Consider the following 17,784-nt stretch of genomic DNA (forward strand, 5'->3'; position numbering starts at 1 on the left):
AAAATGATCATTTCAGTACCGATTATCCATTGATTAAGCAACTGGACTGGAGAGAATATAAACAGTGAACCCCACAGGACATTCCTCAGATTTATTCCAACAGAGAACAAAACTTCACCTGCGAGTTTGATGAAGAGACTCTTCCAGTGTCACTAAAACATGATCACAATTAAAGACTTCAAAAATGAGTAGACGAGTTAAAACATGCAAATCCAAATCTCAACACGACAGCGGATGACAGATGACTAGACTAAAAATCGCTTCAGACACTGTGTGCAGCTCCCAAGGTGTGGAGTTTCAAAATAAAACGCCTCAGGAGCAGCAGAGGAATATGTGTGTGAATTCCACTTGTATGCTTCCAACATCCGTACAAACCGAAACGTTTCTACAAAACAACAAACGGATACTACACAACCATGAATTTGTGTTAAATGCATACATGTTGATGCTGACCAGGTATGTTTGCCATGTTAGCCATCTTAGTTTAACATGCTAACATTTGCTAATTTGTCCTTAACACAAAGTAGAGCTGAGGCAAATGTGAATTAGTTCTGCAAGTGTGTATTCATAAACCACAATATTGGACAAGTTGAAGTTCCTCCTGAGGGGAAATTCATGTTTATACCAAATTTCATGGGGATTCACAAAATAGTTTCAGTCAGGACCAAAGTGGTGTAGCAACAGACAGATCAACAGTATCATCACAAGCGCTATGTTGCTAACGTGGCTAAAAAATATGTTAAGCACTATTGCAATTTAACTGAAAGGATTTTGACCAAATAAACTCCTAAAACTCCTCTGCCAAACATGTATGCAGCTATTAGCTGTCTTACTAAGTGTCTGTATGGATACAGGCCACCACCAGCCTCCAGAACAGGGATGGGCAACTGGAGGCCCGGGGGCCACATACAGCCCGCACCCTGACTTGAAGTGGCCCTCAGTACAACTACATGCATTTGAGCATGAAATCTTAAAAGTGCAGTGTAAAAATGCACAAAATGACTTCTTGCAATTAATGCTGGTCTGCTGTTCTTGCATTAAAAAAAAAAAAATCACAGTAAGTGGTTATTTTTTTATTTGCTTCAAACCTTTTGTATTCCTATTTATACTGTTATACATGCAACTTATTTGTTTCTTACCAAGATAGAACAAACTTAGATTTAGAAGTGTTAGATAATTTGTATTGTTTTAAGAGTTAATTTCTTATTCTAAGTGTTCAACATGCTTATTTCTCGATTTAATAATCTTAATTTAAGAAATCTTGTCAAGTGAAATTATCTGTCCATGCAGCAAGATCATCTCCCTCAGATTTAGTTTTTATCTTGTTTTTAGACACTCCTTTTTTGCAGTATGCATTTGAGCATGAAATATGTTAAGTTACTGCACTGTAAACATATTTAAAATTGCACTTTCATCATATCTGGTTAAGTGCATGGTCCTATATGTGGCCCTGTGGTAGTGTTGATGAAAAATTGTGTCCCCCTCCAGCATTTAAGTTGCCCATCCCTGATCTAGAACAACTTCAAAACTTCTTGTTAAATCTGTGTAACTCTGTTGGAGGGATTCCTCCTCAAGATATTCCCTCATTTATATATATAACAACCGTTAATTAATCAGGTATTCTCAGGGAGATCAAGAACTCATTTGCAAGAGAAACTGGAGTGCAGCAGATGGGAAGAAGAGCAAACATATCCAGATACGTTCGAGATAGAGTTTAGAGACAGTCAACAGAGACATTACTAAATAGAATTACAGATGAAAATGTTTATATTATATAATTAGGTTTTATAGAGATTGCTGAGGGAAAAAATCTTCCATCAGTTGATCAAGACTATCAATCCCGTAGCATTTAATCACATCATTTTCAAACTTATCATCTGAATTTGATGTGTTTCTGCACTTTTATTCATTTTTTTTTCTTTAAATTGTCCCCAGTCTGCATATCAATAAACAAATATAGAGTATACTGTGAGACGACAGAAATATGTCCACCATCAGAGATTTATTGCAGCTATATACTTTATACAATCCTTTTAATCTCTCTGACTGTATTTGGCTGCTGTTGCAGGCAATGTTGCAAGTCTGGCCTGCATCCATAATATATGGCTTTCTAAAAAAATTGTTTTAGATCACCAACATTTACTTTATATTGTGTAATGAATAGATATAATTCTCACTGTCTGCTCTCCTGTCCCTGCCATCTCTCTTGATTCCTCTTTTGTATCTCCTTCTTTTCCTGCTGTACACGCTTTCTACCTCATCATTAAATCCTCGTCTTTCATCTTCATTTCTTGCTGCCAAGGACGTTTAATTTCTCCATCTCTGCCTTCATATTAATTTAGTGGGTGGACAGAGCAGTGGTTTCTAGGTGAGACAAGGTGTCCCCGCCACTTTGGAGAGTTTAGAAACACACAGCATACAATCAGTATCAATCTCTCTCTTAACGACGACGTCAATCCGCCGCTCCAGTCCGTCCCCACGGGGAGAAGACGGGAGGACGTACACGGCTGTTGTGACATCTGTCAAATGGTGGTATGGCAGAAAGGAGAAAGATGGAGTAGGTCAGGGGTCTCAAACTCAAGTTACCTGGGAGCTGCTGGAGGCAGTATCAAAATGATAAAAAAATGACACAAAATTACTAAAAAAAGACACAGAATGACAGAAAAAAACTAAATTCCTTAAAAAAGACATAAAATGACCAAAAAGAGACACAAAATTACTAATAAAAGACACAAAATGATCAAAAAAAGACACAAAATGACTGAAAAAACACTAAATTACTTAAAAGACACAAAATTACCCAAAAAATACACAAAATTACCCAAAAAAGAAAAAAAAAAATACGCAAAAAAGACACAAAATAAAAAAAAATACAAAACATTACTAAAAAAAAAGACACAAAATTACCAAAAAAAGGACACAAAATTATTAAAAAAGACACAAAATTATAAAAAAAAAAGACACAAAATTACCCAAAAAAAAAGACACTAAATTACATTACATAACATTTCCACTTCTTCCGGTAATAACTACACGGAAGATAATAAGCGGTCCGGTAGCAGCTGCCTTTCTTTTTGTTAACGTCGTCATAGAAACAAGTGAAACAAAGCTCCAGCTGGAGCAATAAAGGGACCTTCCACACACAACACGGTAAAGTGCCATTCATATAAAACTCACATTAAACTTTCATATCAAGGTGAGGGCCACAAAATATCATCACGAGGGCCACAATTGGCCAGAGGGCTGCGAGTTTGAGACCCCTGGAGCAGGTGGAAGAGGACGAGGGCAGTGCAGACGCATGAGACAAAACAGGAAAAACAATCACCTAATGGGCATGTGAAATCCCTCGCACAACACACCAGCTCGCACATTCTCCCTCATTGTCACCTCTCACCGTCTGACAAACAACAACCGCCACACAACGAGAAGACAAACACAAACACAAACACAAACACAAACACACACTGTGCTGCTTCTCCTCACATCTCCACTTTCATCTTGTCTGGGTCGTGTTATTGAGTGAGTAGCATCTCTCGCTCTCTTTCTCACAAGGATGAAGCTGGGTGTGTGCAAGCATGTATATGTGTGTGTGTGTGTGTGTGTGTGTGTGTGTGTGTGTGTGTCGTATTGATCCAAGCACTGCTAAAAGGATAAAGGAGTCCAGGCAAGCGTGTCCTCGCTTGTGTCACGTCATCAGCGTTGTCTCTATGTCTCTATGTCTCTATGTCTCTGTCTCTCTGTGTGTAAAGCTCTCTGCACAATGCAAAGCTGCCAGTAAAGTCGATGAACTGATTAGTTGATGAATACAAAATTAAACCAACCTCTTATCTGGGTTAGTTTATTTTATTGTTGATTAATCTGTCAATTAGTTAACACATTAAGTAATTAATCAGTTTGTCTATAATGTCTATAATCCATCAGTTTCCCAAAGCCCCCCCAATTTTTTTTTTGTCTGACCAACAGTCTGAAACTCACTTTACTTTTAACTTACTTTTACAATATTAAAACAAAGAGATAAGCACATACATCTTTGCATTTAAGAAGCTGAAACACATAAAACCGGATTTCAGGTCATCTCAGATTGGACTATCAGAATACTTTCCTGTCTTTGTACCTTTCCCCTTTTATTTATTTATTTATTTATTTATTTTTGGGTGTTTTCCAATCCCCTTTTGTACGCTTTTACTTTTCCCTTGATATTTTCTGTATTTGTCTATAGGTCTTCATGTTGATTGTTTGTTTGTTCATTTCAAAAACCAATAAAAGGTAAATGACAAAAAAAAGAAAGAAGCTGAAACAAGATATATTTGGGGCATTTTTGTTGATAGTTGACTTTATTTGATTTTACCTGATTAATCAGTAATAAAAAACTGTATTTTACAGATTAATTTCCTGTAAATTGACTTATCATTTGAGGATGTTAATTTTGGTTCAGGTGTATTTTAAGAGACATACAAACTAAATAATGAGCAGATTAATCAAATAAATAACAAATCCAGAGATTAATTAATAATACCAAAATAATCATTATTCAATGGTTCGACATTTAATATCTATCGATATTGACATAAATGTTGTCCAATTTGCACCAATATGATTATTATATTATTATTATTATTATTATTATTATTATTATATTTTTTACAGAACATATAGCACAGGAAACTGTGCTTGGGTTATTTGGAAATAATATTTTATTTTTATTTTTTATTTTTTATTTTATTTAAATGGTCAGAAATTGACTGATACTGCGCATACAGTACTCGTGGATATTTAGATATTTATTTATTTTTCTTTCAGTTATTTTATAGTTTCTCTGTTGTCATTTCTACATTGGATTGAGATTGTAATGCATTGTATTTTTAGTGTACTGTATAATAATGTTAAATATTCTTTAATAACCCTGCTTTCAGAAGGTAGAGTATAAGGTCCAAATATCAGAGTTTTGAAATAAAGCTGGACATTTCACAGTCATATTTCACAGGATTGTTGTAATGTAATGCAGGTTTTTTATGCCACCCTGTATAAAAATGGGGGGGCAAAGAGAGTCAAATCATGAGCCAAATCTTAGAGTACACAGAGTGGTGCTTCATGTTTGCTTAATTTCCACTCCCAACTGTGCTCTGCTCTAGATTCACCTTCAGTCTGTCTATGGCATTACATTTACAGTAAACACACACACACACACACACACACACACACACACACACACACACACACACACACACAAACACACAAACACACACATTCTTGTACTTCTATCTTTGTGAGGACCCTCATTGTAATAGTGAATTCCCTTGAAAAGTTAGAATAATTTTTGGATTTTTCATTAGTATTAGTTTTATCTTCATTGTGATTTTTTGTTTTCAAATTCAATTAGTTTTAATGAGTTTTTAGAGTGAGTTTGCCAGTTTTAGTTTAGTATTTATGTTTTTGAAATGCTTTAGTTTTAGTTTAGTTTTTATTAGTTGTAGTCTTTTGTAATGGGGTATTTGTTGGGTGGGAGATTAAAAGAGGTCACAGTAAATTTTGCCTTCATTTCCTTTGTCTTATCCATCTTCATTATGTATGAAAAAAGTTGACAATGACGAAAACGAAGGACATTTTCACTATAATTTTAGTTAGTTTTGTAACCACACAATACAGTTTCAGTTAATTTTTTAAGGACCGGCCAAAATGTCCTCACTTTGCAAAAATGTTCCCACTCTGTTGGTTAAAAACGTGTTCTGGTCCTCACTATGTAGGAAGTACAAGAACACACACACACACACGGATGCAGCTATGAGCATCTACACTGACAGAACCACACAGACACACAACCAAAGACACAGACAGAGGAGAGAAGAAGTGTGTAAACACGTATATAGTGTATTCAGAGTGTGGACTATAAATAGCAGGTCGTGGAAGCCAGTTTCTGTCCTCACTGGCAGTTCATAAAAAGCTCTGGAGCAGGGGACATGTGTCCCTGAAGTGGCCTGTTTGAGTGCCTGCTCTGACCCACATCCTGTCTCCTAATACTGGGCCACTCACTCACTGCTACCGAACACGCATCATAAACTGCAGGAGCATCCGAGCTGTCCTAAGTCATTAATTACAGACCTGGGAGAAACGTTATCACCTTACAGTAGCGACTCTGTGTATCGGGATCACAACGGGCTCGTTTAACCGTCTTTTGCAGATGAACTGACTAAAAATAAAACAACTTCAGGTGCACTTTAGCAGCAACTTTCCTCAGAGAGGAACCACAGAAAGCACACTGTAAAAAAGGTTTGTAGAAATAACAGTAAAACTCTGTCAAATACATCAGAAATAGGGCATAAATGAAAAATTGTATATCACCGTATTAGACACTTTTAATTACCGTAAATCAAAGAATAGCGCAAAACTTTTACTTTTTTCTGTCATAAACTGGAAGAAACACACAGGTTTTAGGTAAAATATAACATTTTCATGCAAAATTTATGGAGAAATACCATGATGTGTGAATGAATGACACAATTACCCTAAAAATAACAGGATTTTTCAGACTAAATTACAGTTTTTGCTGATATTTCCATTTAAATTTGGAATAGAAAATCCACTCACTGTAATTTTTACGGTGAAGTTCTGGCAACCACAGCTGCCGGTATTTTACCGTAAATTAAACAGATTAGTTTTTACAGTGCAACACAACATACTGATGAAACTAAGATGGCTTTACTACCTGCTGGCCACCTTCAAATACATGATGCAACAATGACTTATTCATTTTGCCCACATTTTCTCTTGATTACTGAAAAGGTCACATAAAAACACATTTGTTTTTTAAACCTTTGATGCACAACATGGGTCCAAAATGACCCACATTCATCCCCCATGCTATTTAATACTTGCTGTGTGTTTCTGTGATCTATCTTTTTTAATCAGTTTATTTTATGATTGAATATTTCAAGTATTCTTTGAATATCTTTTTTTTATTACAACTGATCATTATATCCATTTTTCCTTTCATACTTCATGAAGAAAAATTGTTTTTGTATTATTACATCAATTTTACACACATGGGTCAAATTAAAAATGACTCATTCATCCAAATTGAATGTCAAATAAATGACCTAATACTATAATAATACCAATCTGTTTCAAATAGTTACTTTAGCAGTAAGAGGAGCCAAACACTCATATATTTAATATATTTAACATGTTTATGTATCATCTTGTCACACATACAGTGTATCTGGAAGGTTTTCACAGCAATTCACTTTTTAAACATTTTGTTATGTTACAGCCTTATGCCAAAAATTATTAAATTATTTTTTTCCTTAAAATTATACACACAATACCCCGTAATGAAATTTTAACCCATGTTGTGCATTAGAAGCGTAGTGATAAAAAAAAGGGGGGTTTTATTCAAAAAGTAAGAAATGAAAACATAAAATTAGGATGTATGATGATCAAAAACAAACTAATTGAGGAAAACCTGGAATACTGAATGATGAAATTAATTTTTTGCAAAGATATAGAATATAAAAACTCTGTCGGGTCACTTTAGAACCATGTTGTGCAACGAAGGGTTAATGGAAAAGATCACAAGATGTTTTAACCCATAAGAACCCACGGTGACACCCATGTAACAAATACTTTAAATATTCTAGAACAGGGGTCTCAAACTCAAATAACCCGGGGGCCGCTGGAGGCAGTATCAAAAGGACCAAAATTACAACAACAACAAAAAAAAAGACACAAAATGACAGAAAAATAACTAAATTACTTAAAAAAGACACACAAAATTACTTAAAAAAAGACACAAAATGACCAAAAAAAGACACAAAGTTACTAAAACAAGGACACAAAATGACAGTAAAAAAAATAAATTACTTAAAAAAGACACAAAAAGACACACAATTAATTAAAAAAGAGACACACAATTAATTAAAAAAGAGACACAAAATGACCAAAAAAAGACACAAAGTTACTAAAAAAGGACACAAGATGACAGAAAAAAAACCTAAATTGCTTAAAAAAGACACAACAAAGACACAAAATTACTAAAAAAGACACAAAATTACTAAAAAAAAACCCATCATAAATATGTGTGGTTCACTTGGTCTGTGATATATCCCCCATAACTTTCCTTTATGGATAACTGGGTCTGGGTTCTTATGGGTTAAACTATGCTATAGGGACAGAAGATGTATTGGTTGTAGTGAAACCTCACTTCCACCAGCACTAAACCACCCTCAACCCTCTTAATCTTATTCAAATGGACTCCGACAGACAGACAGACAGACAGACGTTAGAGGAGTTTGCATTTTCCCAAATGTTTTTGAATGCCTCTGCTACTGTAAATGAGCAGGAATTAGTGGCAAACATTTAGAGGCCATTTTATCTAGCTTCAGAGAAAAGCAGATTCTGAGGCCATCTGGCTACTGAATCTTTTACAATGCACCGGGCTCTACATTCTCTGTTTTTAGCAGCCAAATATTCATATTTTCCCTCATATATGGCGCCACATCATTTGGCCTTGTGCCATCACAAATACTGAGCTGAAAGAGATCCACTGAAATGCTCTTACACTGAGGATTTGCACTAAGGTCAAACAGAAATGGACTTTTACGGAAATGGAACACCAACAGTCTTTTACTGTACACTGTAATAAAAATAATATACATTTTCTTCACATTCTTCTTCAAATCAGATTTTTGCATAAAACGAAGTTGCACTGCAGCTCTTTCTGGTGGGCTGACGCAAGACGTGTGAGTTTATACTGAGAGGGGAGCTGTTATCTGTAGAGAGTGACTAAATATTTCATTCATGTGGCTGAGTGAGTGTTTGTATCGTCTAAAAGTGGCTCAAGCCTGCCAGGGATATCGACATGCAACAATATGCACTGTGCTGAGTGGGAAGGATATAAGGATAAAAAAATACTAACGATGTATCCTAAGAACTTTGGTGCTCATCTAATTTTTCCTTTCACCAATCCAGCTTTTGATTTCAATAGTCAAGATAAACAGTTTGTCGCCTGAAAATGAACCCTGATTTAGTCTGCAGACTGTGTTTGACACCTTTATTTCACCTTACCCGACTGTGTGATTATCTACTGATATAATACAGTCACTTCAGAGCAATGGATGCAATTTGGAGCACGCTTCAGAAGTCCAAAAATACAAACACGTTCACAATATTCCCTAAAAGCTCAGGTTGTGCACACTGAAAAAAAAATGGAGTGATTAACTTTAAAAAAGCTAGGCAAGTTTTTCCACACAGAAAGTGTTTGCCATCTTTACTCAGGCTGTTTCTAAGTAATAATTATTAAATAGAACTACTTATTTTTTTATGAAAATACACAAGTAAATTGCAGATACACTGATGTCCCTCAATTAAATTTTACTTTGAATATCAACTAATTAAGCCAATGAACTGGTTTAGTGAATATTACTTGGAAGAAATGATTCAATTTACATACAATACTGCGAACACATAACAAACTAAGTAATGCACTACATGAAAAACTGCTATTTTAAAGTAAAAGCACTGAATTCCTATTTCTTTGTAGCATTTATATAAATTATTGAAATAATAATTACAGGGCCAAAAAAAAAACTATTTTTTTCCAGTGCAGAAGCTGACGAGTGAAAATGTGAAAAGTGTTTGATTTTGTCCTTTAACATTTCCATCTTGTATTCTGCAAACAAACAAACAAACAACTGAAGTGCAGCATGTCAGAGCGAGGGTGATATTTATCTCTACATCCTCTCCTGATGTCCTGTTCTGACCTCTGGGTCGGTTGGTTCACTGTTGCCTGGGGCGACGATAACCTGAACACCTCTCCATCCACACCCACCACCATCACCTCCTGTTCGACTGTGGAGATCATATCAGTGACCCAGACTTCTTCTGATTTTGTCCACAATAAAGATATGAAAGCTTATATTTTTCTGCAATAGCAAACTAAAAACTATCCACACAACAATTGCATACAGAAGCACAGATCCAGGTGAAAAACGCCCTCCTGTGTATAACAAAAGACAGTGTGTCTGACAGCACTCTGTCATCCGATACCCTCAATCGCCTTCCTGCTGTTGATGGTCTGGGGAGCTTCCACTCATTGTCTTACACAGACATACACACACTGGTAGACACACACACACCGGTTCAGCCTAACATCTGCTGTTTTTAACCCCTGCTGGCTGCGAGTGTGAGCTCAACGGGGGAGAACACACGGGACAACTGAGCAACTTCCAACTGACCTGAGAGTGAGATTATCCTGATGGTGTGACTGTAAAGTGTGCAGGAAGAGGTTGTCTTTTCCTCAATTAATTCCAAACAATGCAATAATCATTTCTAAGTAAGTAAAAAAAAGAGAAGTTGGATTATATGGACGGTAAAATATGACGTCACATCAAACTTCCAAACCACTCGTGCTTGTTACCGTCCCGTCCACAACACCAGAAGTTGAAACTACAGCACAAATTGAGGTGTGTTTCCAGGATAAACACTTGCTCTGTGTTGGTGGGGAAGTGTGTTTTATGAAAACAAGGGCTGAAAGGTGACGTGAGACGAAATTACGTACATATCTCCAAGCAGACAGAGCAGGGGAGGGGCAGAGAAACCAACAGTCACACAGGGAGTTAGCAGGCAACTCTCTTGGGCCTCTAAGCCAATTACCAGAGCTGCATTGATTGAGGCAGCACTTTGAGGCCTCATCTACACAAGTAGTCCCTTAATACACTGGTCAGATGATGGAAGCGTCTCAACCACAAACTATGGACAGATAGCCATTTGCATCCATTACGGTGTCAGTGGGACAAATCTTTTTAGTCGTGCTAATACGAGTATTACGAAACATTTGGTATAAACATGGGTAAAGCTCAATCTAATTAAAATATCCTTACTCCATCTTCATGCTTTGGAGACTCTAGAAGTCTGCTGAGGTGGACAGGTACTGGACCTGTTCCCTCTCAGTCCTGATCAGCTGACCTGGAGACCAAGGTGAGTACTGCGTCCTGAGTGCCGTTGCTGTGTTCAATCAGCACTTCCAACCCCCATTAAAGGGATTGCTGGCCCATAATGATTTATGAAGGGGAACGGAGAGCGAATCAATGTAGCGGAGGCCCTCAGATTAATGATTAAGCAAATAGCAGCCCCACTCCAGATCCTATCATGGGCGAGGTGCTGCAAAGAGCACGCCATGCTGTAGTAAGTTCAATTAACTACCATGGGGTTGGGGAGGCTTCAGCAGAGATCTACAGTGACTCCTCTCGCCTCCCACAATGAAACACTAATGCTGAACTGTGCCTTCAAAAGTCCCTATTAACATGCTCCTAGCAGACAGGCTACATAGTATGTAGTAAGTGTGATATAGCTGCTATAATGTCTTTATAATGTACCACATTAAGGCCATATCCTGCATCCTGCTTTGGAGATTTACGATTGAAAATAAAAGCCAATTTCGATTGATTGACCTAGCAGCGTTGCAAAAAACGATTGCATTTATATCCATCAATACTTTTTTGGTACCAGCAGAAATGTGTCCAAAGCAAAGATGCCAAGTATTGAAAGTTTGTACTCTGATGTTCTTTCAGCAGAAAGTTCTGGTTTGAGGTGAACTTGTCTAATGTAATATTTATATCCATATTTATATTTAGATGTGTTCTCAAACAACTGATGAATAATTTTGTCCAAACAACAAAGAACACAGTGAAAAATGTTATTCCTCCAAATGTCTTACTTGTCTGATCAACAGAATAGTTAAAAAAAAAAACTACCTAGTTTCCAGACTGTGTCCCCCTCCCAGAAAAACGACCCCGTATGTTGTTTGTACAGTAGCCTGTTAGGCCCCGCCCCCAGTGGTTGTTGTAGTCATGACAGTGGCAGAGGTGGAATTGAGGTTACAGAGTATAAAGAGCAACAAGGTCCACGTGGGGCGGCTCAAACAAACAAGGAGACCAGTGTTTATGTCTCCAGTGAAACCAAAAGTCAACCTTGTTTTTTAAGTTATGTATGTCATTTAACTTTCATACTTGCCAAGTTAAGTCCTACATCACATTTTACGCCACCTACACAAGTACCTCACATCCAGAAGTGGTTAATTACATCAAACTATCTTTTTCCAAATCTAACCAAGTACCTTTGTTCTTTTAACTTAACCAAGTAGCTTTGTTGCCTAAAGGTGACAAAGCTGCAACATTTGAAGAGCTCCAACTAGGTAATGTTTGGTAACTGAAATGTTTTACTGATTAATTGTCTAAAAAGATTAATAAGAGATGGACAACTTGCTTCAGCTCTTGTGTGGATTTTCACTTATATTCCTCAAAAAAAGTTACCTAAAAACTATCTTTAAACTATACAGAGCCGTAGATTTGTGGAAAGGGTAACTTTTTTTCAATCAAAGAGCCTATTTTATCATTTTTTTATAAGCAGAGCAGGTCCCTCACTGTGACTGTTTGAATAAAGGGTTGATGCAGTTATCCATAAAAGAGGAGAAGGACAGAGGAGCGAGGGAGAGAGGGGCCAGACACACAATACTGCTGCTGCCCAACACAACAGGCCATTCTTTCAGCTCGCGCCACAACACTCCTCACAGCTGAGTCCCAGCCGCTATTCTCCTGCTGTTCCCCCTGCTCCCTCCCCATCTCTCCCCTTTCAATATGGGGGAGAAGAATGAGGGAGGAGGGGTGAGGAGGGGGGCTGAAAATGAATAGTGGGCAAGCACATACAATCAGAAGCGTCATTAGCTGGAAATCTTGTAAAACATTGCACAAAAGATGGCAGGGTTTTTGTTTTTTTCACCTTAGAAACCACTGTTTATTGGAAAAAACTGCAATAAAAAAAGGGGACAGAGCTTTCATTTAAAGAGAAAAGCTGAGAGGAGAGAGCTAGTGCACAAGGAGGGGCGACTCCGGGAGGTAAAAATGAGGAGAAGATGGAAAGATGTGGCAGACAAACATGCATATGTGCACACACACACACACACACACACACACACCACCGCCATCATCACAGACACATGGCACAACACATCAGTACATCAATACCACCAACCTGCATCAGCACTCTCTCTGTCAAAGAAAAAAAAAATCCACCTGCCTCTGTGTATCTGTTTATTCTCCCCACCCACATCCCCTCCAATCTAATCCCGGAAGCCGGGGCATCATTCCCAGGAGAAGAACTAAATGTCACAGATTTACCTCTACACCGTCACTGCTGCTGCTGCCGCTGCTGCTTTCCTCTCCGCACGTTATTCCACAGAAATATTCAAAAAGATAAATCCAAGCAGGCAGAATTCTGCTCTCCCTCTCCTCACCGAGCCATCCATGGATCATGCAGTTGTCTGTGAGCGAGTGCTAGCTCCCAGCTTGTGAGCTCATTCAGGCAGGCAGCTAGTAGGCAGCTGCCGTTTTTCTTCAAAGCTCCACAAGCAGAGCAAATTAGAGGTCCAGCCCAGCTTAGAGGCTAAGCCATTGTGAGCTATTCACACTCCAGTTCCTGTCTGAGGCCAATGGCTGCAGCCCCCTTCATACTCCCGCCCACTCTCCCTCCCTCCCTCTTCCTCGTGCGCTCTCTATCTCTCTCTTTCTTCCTCTCCTCTGTCTTCCGTTCTCCTTCTCCTGCTATCTTAGCCATAAATATAGACGCTTGACATTACCTAACACATGGTGCCTCCTGATAAACAGCCAGCTTCAGGCAGGTCTCGTGACTGAGAAAACCTCTCCAGGGGTGAATGGCAGGTTAAGGAAGGGTGTAGAGGGCAGCAGGACACGGAGCAGGGTAAAGATTCAGGATGGAGTGGAAAAGATGCTCCTCTTATCATCTGATCTGTGAAGATGATGACCAAGGTTTTTGGGTTTTACATGAGGTAGCGCAGGGTTGCAGCTTTGTTTACTATGCTTTCACCGGACTACAGCAGAGAGCCAGGACTTCATTAAAGACTTGGGGGATTAAGAGCCCAATGGCAGACCAAAGAGAAGCTTCCACCTGGCAGCGCAGGCCTGTACCTGCATGGACATGGACTGCTGCCCAGGCAACCTGACCACAAAAGCCAGGAGCTGCCCTGAGGGGAGAGGACTGCAGCTTTTGCTTTGGACTCACATGGTCCGATCTGAGCCACATGCCCTCATTGTTCCACAGGAAAAAAGTTAAAGAAAAGTAGCTTTACTGGGAATTCTGAAGAGGATCAACAAAAGTGATGATAACATGATAACATTGGTGCCTTGAAATAACCTTAATGCAGTGTCATCCTTTGTTGCTGTATGCTAGGCTACTTGGGCTAAAGTAAAGACTAAAGTATTCACACTGTGACTCTATAATAATGTCAATTGTTAGCTGAAGGACAAGACTGGACATGTTTTGTTGGATTAACAAAGCTGAAATCAGTTTGCCATCAATTTTGTCATGTCAAACAAGAATTCACATATAGAGGGCTCATTTCACTGTCAATGATGCAGGGTCTACATGTGCAGTACATTTTCAAATTTTGTAGACACAGGTATATATTTAAGATATGGATACTGCATGTTAACTGTGTTTCATTGAGTAATATGATAATTGGTCAACCTGTACAGTAACATCAAACGGCTGAATCTGTTTTTTTAAGATAATCTTTCAACATTTTTTGGAAAAATGTAAACTTGATAGAGTTAGAGAAGATAAAAGCACTCAACGTGTAATACACTGAATATGAAGTTGCTTCTTTGAGCAAATAGGACGACTGTATATTGTGCTATACTTGCAATATACAGAAAATGTATGTTTGTATCTCAGAAACAACTAGAGCACCCTCTGAACTAATATATCCACACATATGCAGAGTAAAAAAATATATTTTTCACATTAATGACACAATGTCAGTATTTTCATCATTTTTTTCAAAAATCCTGAATTTATTTTTTGAGGTGTACAGTTATTAACTTACTTAAGTATATCTGAACCATATTTCAAGAACAAATGTGGCATATTTCTCCTCATACGAACTAAATACTAATGCAGAAATGGGTTAAAGCTCACTACTTAACATTTCATATCTTGTTGCTTAATTATCTGTGCAATTCTTAAGAATACTGTTTTACTGCAAGTTTTCAAAGAAGCAAACAGCTACAACATGTGAGTGGTTTCCTCATGCTTCTAGTCTTTAAGCTAAGCTAACCACTTGCTGGTTGCACCTTCATATTTACAGACATGACAGTGGAATCAATCAGTCCAACTCTCAACAAGAAAGCAAATAAATTAATCTCCTAAAATGTAAAACTGATAATTTTGGGATCACCTACGTAAAACAAAATTACAAAATGGAAGAGGTATGGTGCGTGGGGAAATAAAGATGTATGTCATTTACAGTTCCCAAAATGGCCAAACACTCTGCAAAGCTATTCTCTCAACCAAATATTTGTGCAACAATCTAAGACTTGTACTGTAAAGATTGGTGGGTTTGTAATGCATAAACCCCAAATAAGGCCCTGGGATAAAAAAAACAGTGTGTTAATCCACAGAAGTAAGTATGAGCCAAACAAAACAGATACTGTAAGCGGCCACAAAGTTCTGTAGAGAAAGTTAAAGCTGGTTTCAGATCAATCCGGCATCATCACCCTCACTGCTTGGAGGCATCGAGGCTCATAAACTCTTAGGAGCTCCAGTATGTGGGCTAGCTGGCCCACCACAGCAGATCCACATCCAAACCATCACAAGACACTCGCACACAGATGAGTCTTACACAAGGCGTCATGATCATAACAGAGAATCTTTGTTCAGTCACTGAATTAGCACAGCTCATTTCCTTGACCTCAAAGGCAGGGTTAGCATCATCATACTTCACACCCATGGAAATAGACACACTAGCAGCTCTCTGAAATATCAGAAGTAGGTAAGAGAATTTACACCTGCTTCGATCAACAATCCCAAGCTCTGTTTTTGTTCCATGTGGACTTCCAGTTTGGCTGAAGTAGCTCTGATGGGAGCAGGTAAGGACTGCAGTGTAGAGAGGACTAACATGAAGCGTTTCTGCAGTTGTGGGACACGATGGTGGCTCATTAATCACTTTAAATTGACCTGAGTGACTCTGGGGTGATGCTGTCAACTCATCTTTACCTGAGCATCCACAAGATCAAAAGGAACATTGTCTTACACGAGCTTGGTGAGGATACATCAATCAGAATTTGGAATAACAATAATATTTCTGCGAGCTACACTTTATATTCACAGTAACAGCGGATTCTCATTGATTAGGTTGACGTAAGAACAGACTCAAGGTACAGCTTGTTCTAAACTCCAGGTGCAGAAACAGGAACAGAGGTTGTGTAGTTGCAATGGTTTCTCCTGGATAGCGGAGCGTAAGATGCCTTTGAGATGGGCCTGGAGGAGATTGTCAATAACAAAACCAACGTCAGAGACCACAGGCTCCAGTGCAACCTTCCCCACACTAAAACAAGCAGGGAGATCTGCAGTCCTTTTGGCCTGTATGGGATTTATCGTAATGGTACCAAATGATGTCAGTTTGTGACAATATCTGTAAAATATGCTAAATATGGCAATGAAAACACCAACACATGCATTAATCATAAGCCTCACACACTCCTAGTCCATGTAAACACACACACACACACAGTCTGCACCTGTCTTCATACATCATTACTATGCAAAAACACATATTTGCCCAGCTTCCTCGCTGAGCTTGGAAGCCATCGTTTTTCCCATCCCCTCGTCGTTTCCAGAGCGAATCGTGTGTTAGCGCAGCAGATATTTGGTCACATGAACAAAAATATGAACCGTGCGTATGTGAAAAGCAGGCAAACAGAAGCTGGGGCCCACTCATCCGTTACAAGAATGAATGGCCATCATTAGCATGAGGCTCCCCAGCAGCACCCTGCAATGCAGCGACACACACAATGGCGAGTGCCACGCTTCCCCCTGCCGTTCCCCCAGAGAAGCCCTTTTGTTTGAGCAGCATCTGGACCTGACCTCCATGCATTCGAGGCTGATGACCCCCCTCTCAGCTCCTCATCTCATCTTCTCCTCTCCTCTCCTAACCTCCTCTTAAAAAGCTCTGCCTCTACAGCAACCCCCCTCCTCCTCCACCTTCTCCTCCACCTCCTCCTCCTCCTCCTCTCCTATACCCTGTCCGTTCTTCACACCCCCCTCCCTCCCCCTTCTAGCTAAGGAGAGCAGCCATCTCTTGCTTCTTGAAAAGAAGGTCTGTGTACTAGTGGGCCTGACACAAAGCCTGCAGGGTGAATTAGAAAACCAAAGAGGAAAAAGCACCAGGGCTACTGGCCATCTGTCCCTCTGGGTTGGACGTGCCTGCTCCGAGTGTGCCTGCCCCCCTCTTTCCCTCACATAATTCCCACCCCTACCCCCACCTTCCCTGATTCCCTTAGCCTATATACACAGCATCAACCACATACACACACTCTCTGCCATGCATACATCACAGGCTTCGGATGGCGAATGGCGGTGAGAGTGGGAAAAAAAAAAGAAGAAGGAGAGAACGAGGAGAGAATAAGGAACTGCCAACTTGCCTGGATGCAGAGCGAGCCCGGAGCCAGCAAATCAAGCCGTAATCCCTTTCTTTGTGTGAGCAGCAAACAGAGAAATTTGTCTCCAACAATGATTTCCCCAAGATCGGCAGTGGAGTGGAAAACAAGGAAGCGAGGGAGTGAAGGACAGCGAGGAGGGGAGGGTGAGAGAGCGAGAGAGAGAGCGAGAGAGAGAGAGGAGGAGATGGAGGGTGAGAGCAGCAGAGGCAGGGAGACAGTGGGAGCAGCTAGAGTGTGACAGAGAGAGACAGAGGAAGGCAGCAGTCACCACCGAGCC

General features: G+C 39.2%; 1 protein-coding gene across 12 annotated transcripts in view; it reads right to left on the reverse strand.

The window, feature by feature from the left end:
* LOC131971315 (membrane-associated guanylate kinase, WW and PDZ domain-containing protein 1-like) overlaps positions 1–17,784 on the reverse strand; it is a 134,053-nt gene that overhangs the window by 60,271 nt on the left and 55,998 nt on the right. Inside the window, exon 1 of one of the 12 annotated variants that reach the window (XM_059332710.1) lies at positions 13,170–13,481. The exons of the other annotated variants lie outside the window; for them this stretch is intronic. The gene's annotated coding sequence lies outside the window, so the exon portion shown is untranslated. Of the gene's footprint in view, positions 1–13,169; positions 13,482–17,784 lie in introns of those variants that run through there. 12 annotated transcript variants of the gene reach the window in all.

Source organism: Centropristis striata, chromosome 5 (assembly GCF_030273125.1).
Source record: "Centropristis striata isolate RG_2023a ecotype Rhode Island chromosome 5, C.striata_1.0, whole genome shotgun sequence".
Taxonomy (NCBI): Eukaryota; Metazoa; Chordata; class Actinopteri; order Perciformes; family Serranidae; genus Centropristis; species Centropristis striata.